The sequence below is a fragment of the Phoca vitulina genome, unplaced genomic scaffold (assembly GCF_004348235.1).
Source record: "Phoca vitulina isolate PV1807 unplaced genomic scaffold, GSC_HSeal_1.0 scaffold22, whole genome shotgun sequence".
NCBI lineage: Eukaryota > Metazoa > Chordata > Mammalia > Carnivora > Phocidae > Phoca > Phoca vitulina.
The window spans coordinates 40349141-40353749 of NW_022589725.1; positions in this window are offsets into that span (position 1 = coordinate 40349141).

Consider the following 4609-nt stretch of genomic DNA (forward strand, 5'->3'; position numbering starts at 1 on the left):
TCTTTCTCACCTTCTCCTTCCCTCCCTTCCTCCCTCGCTCTCTCCTCTTTCGTCCTTCCTCCTTCCTTCCCTCCTTCCTTCCTTCTTTCTTTCCTCCCTCCCTCCCTCCCTTCCTTCCTTCTTTCCTTCCCACCTTCCTTCCTAACAAATAAAAAAATGGCATGAGGTTTCTCTTTGAAACCTAAGAAATGGTTCCAAGACATTTTCTAAATCATAAACAGTATCAGTTATAAATATTGCAATGCATTTAAAACTTTTCCCATGACAATAAAAAGGTTGTTGTATGCATAGTTTCTGAATCATGAGCAGTTAAATGAAGAGAGACATAATTTGAGAGTTCACCTTTTTCCTCAGGCCTCAACAAACATGCAGACCAATGCCTCTCCTTTAAAAGCAGGGCAGGTCTGTAGTGGCATGAGAAACGATGGATGCATTCAAGGGAATGATGGGTTTCATGACTTCGTAACTCTTCATGGTTTCAGTAACACCCTCGCTTCTAAGAACAAAACTTAGCAGTTTTCTGAAATGAGAAACACTTAACATGTGAATGGTCTGGCTCAAGGATGGAGAGAAAGAAACCATCCATCCAGGATCTTCCCAGTTAAGTTCCCAACCAAGCAGTCCAGCAGGGCACACAACCCCCTTTACCAATGTGGTGCAGGAAAGGGTGCGTTGCCTCTCACCCTACATCCCTGCTGGATTGAAAGAACTCAGGCAGCCACCCAGTTCAGAACCGAAGGGAGAAGATCTAGTGCTTTGTCTAGACTATTAGGTAAAGTCCAACCCATGGTTGATCTGGTGCTCTGTTATTTGCCGCTGGTGTTCAGTTAAGACTGAGAAGTAATAACAAACTATGATTTCTGATAGCAGATTAGCCTGATCACTATCTTAGCCTGGGAATAATGTCTTTTCTGATAATCGCTCCCTCAAATTTTCTGTGCTATGGAATGAAAGTAACTTTTCCAAATTAGTCCAGCAGTAAAATTGCTTTGTGGTTAATTCATTACCAAGGTAGAAAACGAGTATCTTCCAAGTAGATATTTCTTAAGGATCTCAAATCCTTTAGTAGTTTTTTGTTTTGTTTGTTTATTTTTCGGTGTTTCCCTCCTGCTTATATCTCTCACTAATACTGATGCTCTGTCTCAAAGGCTCCTAGAGAAACTTGTAGATCACTCCCCCCACTTTTTATTTGTTATTATAAGAAAATTCTGGTTCTGATATACATACACTTTCTAAATCAAAAGAGACACTTTCTGATTGATGCCCACAATAAATACCACATGAAATTCTGTGAAGCTGGGGACTCTCAAGTTATAAAAACAAGTGAGCTTTGGTCTTGGAAGAATGAGATGTTTTTGCGTGGTTTAAGAATAAAAACATATTACCTTAATAGAGCCCTATAATTGTGCATTTTTCGTATGCTGCTCTCAGGAAACATCTGGCATTACCACTGAGGATTTATGTAAGAGCTACCTGAGCACAATCTAGTATTTAATCGAAGCCACTGCTGTTTCTACCGTGACTTTCATGGAACTCTATGTGGAGGATGGTGGATGATGGAATTTCTAAGGGAGCCAACTGCTGGACAGTTAGTAAATTCTCTTCTAACAAACTGAGCCACTCAGGACATATTAGGTTAACTGACCATCAGCAGTGATTCCACAAGATAAATTACACATCATGAAAGACCCCCCAGGCTGCAGCTTCTGATAAATTATTAATGTCACAGAATCAAAATGATTAAGTTGTAAACAGCATTTTTTTTTGAACCGAGGCTATTTGAAATATTCTCCCATTTTCTTCCCATTTATCCTCTGATATTACCACTTCTGTTGTTTACAACGAGGATAATAAAACCTTAATCGAATCTTTAAAACATAAATAAGTAATGGTGTCTTGTTGAAGTAAATAAAAAATAACTACAATCTGACAGTAGAGTTTCTCCCTCCTCCGTATTAATTATAGTTGCCTTTTAAGAATTTTACATTTCATTATATATAAGTGAGTACATTTACACATTGTCACTGCCATCTAGGATTTTGTTTTCAAAAATATATAGTTACAGGTCCTGGCCTTTGGAAATAATGGTGCAACACGGATGCGGGAACTGATGTTTTACTAGAAACAGGAAGCAGTATGTATACTAGCTACATTAATCATTCCATTTTCTTAGCCTAAAAAGCACTTTGCATATTTCAAAACTGCAGAATAGAATGTGTTGGTCTGAAATATGCATAATTTAATTTTAAAGAAAATAGAACCACAAGTCCTAAATTACGTTTTCATATCGATTGCCTTTAATATGTGTGGAAGACTAGGAAGTCTTTGTTTTTTTTATAAAGGTAAATATAGATTTAAAAAAAAAATTTTTATTATTATTATTTTTTAAAGATTTTATTTATTTATTTGACAGAGAGACGGCGTGAGAGGGAACACAAGCAGGGGGAGAGGGAGAAGCAGGCTACCCACGGAGCAGGGAGCCCGAGGCGGGGCTCGATCCCAGGACCCTGGGATAATGACCTGAGCCGAAGGCAGACGCTTAACGACAGAGCCACCCAGGCACCCCTAGAGTTTTTTTTTAATATAGATGTTTTAAAATGATTTTTTGTTGTTCTATTCTCTTTGGATAAAGAAACATCCACTAATTTTTCAATCCAATGAAATAAAAAATTCTGTGATCATGTGGCTTAGTTGGTTAAGCGTCCAATTCTTGGTTTTGGCTTAGGTCATGATCTCGGGGTTGTGGGATTGAGCTCTGAGTTGGGCTCCACACTCAGTGGGGAGTCTGCTTGAGGATTCTCACTCTCCCTCTACCCCCTCCCCTGCTTGTGCATGTGCTTTTTCTCTCTCTCTCTAAAATAAATAAATCTTTTAAAAATCATATATATGTTAAAAAAATTAAAACAATAAAAATTCTGTGATCAATATGCAGATGCTTAGTGGTTACTCAGCAGCCATCCACCCTTACCTCACCCCAGGCATCTCTACAAATGGAACTTAGGCATCTGGTTGAGACTACTTAAGTCAAGGTCAGCAGATCTTCCAGGCCAGCCTAAAAATGAGTCCTGATGGATGTCAGTTACCCTATCTCCTTCCTACTGGCAGTGACGGCTTGAAGAGTGAGCGTGTGTGCACCTATACTCACTGCAACCAATGAGACCTAAGGGGGAAATCTACTTGGGGGTGGGGGGCGGGGACAGGGGAGTGGCACTGGAGATGGATGCGAGAAGAGGAAGTTTCTTTCCTGAATAAAAAGACAAAATCTCTTGAGACCAAACCCTCCTGTCTGTCTCTTCCTTTTGACTTAAATGTAAATGTGATGCTGGAGATGTGGCCACCCCTCTGCTTTTGACCCCTGAGGGCATCCTGAAGCCAAGAAATCAGTGCCGGGATCTGCCTTCCACTGGGCTTCTTGTCATGGAGAGATAAGCTCCTGGCTTTTTCAGTCGCTCTACTCAGGTCTCTTGTTCCTTGCAGCCAAATGTGGCCTAACTGATACAATTAGTAGGAGATCATGCTCTTCGGAAATGAGACCAACCAGTGCAGCAGTGTCCAAAATTAACTCATGCAATGATATTATAACTGCTTTTCCAGTAAAGTGACTATTTTAAAAGATACCATTTCTGTATAATTTCTCTTCTCTAATAAAAAAAAAAATGTGTTATTCTGAAATCTGGGGTGATACTTCCTGAGTTAATCCCAATTAGATTTATTAGTAGAAAATGCTTGATATGTCAGAGAAAACAGAACCACAATTATTGCAATGCCTTTGAGGGACAGAAGGGCCTTTGTCAAACTTTCATCAACTTCTATTAACTCATTTGTTTGAACCCAGATGTCTGGATATTCCCCAAGTCTTCATGCCTACTAGAGTAATGCTGTCCTTTAAGAATTAAGGAATGCTCTAACACTTATCCCATATGTTGTAGAAATAGTGTTCTCCCTGACTGTGGTCGGTGATGTTACATTTATCCCAGTGGCCTTTGGTCTGATCTCTGGCTCCTTTTGTTGCTGTTTCCTTCTCTACCCCGTAGTGCTGACCCAGGCAGAAAATGCAGTTACTTTTCCAGGACTGCATTTATTCTTTCAAAATATACTTTTAAAACTTTCAACCATGTGGATAAAGGTTCACGTTGCTGAGATCAAGTAAGATACTGTCTGGAAGTGCCTAGTACGAGTGTACACATGAATATCTTGCCTTTCATAGTGAGCATCCTGATTACATGCACAAACTCTGGCTTGATAGACCTGGATTTCAGTCCCTGCTCCATTCCTTTTTGGCCCCTGACAATATATTTGGTCTCCATGAACCTTAATAAAATGGGACCATAGTAACACCTAACACTTACAGTAGCTGAAAGGACCAAATGCAATACTGCAAAAAACTACCTGGCACATACACTATTATTATTATTGTTTGACTTTTTTTTTTTTCCCCTCCAGCCTCTCTTTAGCAAGTGCATGCCTGATATCACTCTTTCCTTTCATCTTGTGCATTAGCCTATGGATATCAAAATAGCAGTTACAGTGCAAACTTACCCCAGAATTTGTGTAATCCACAGTGCTGTATATAATTTATTTCATTAAAACAGAACTTTGTTAGGTACTG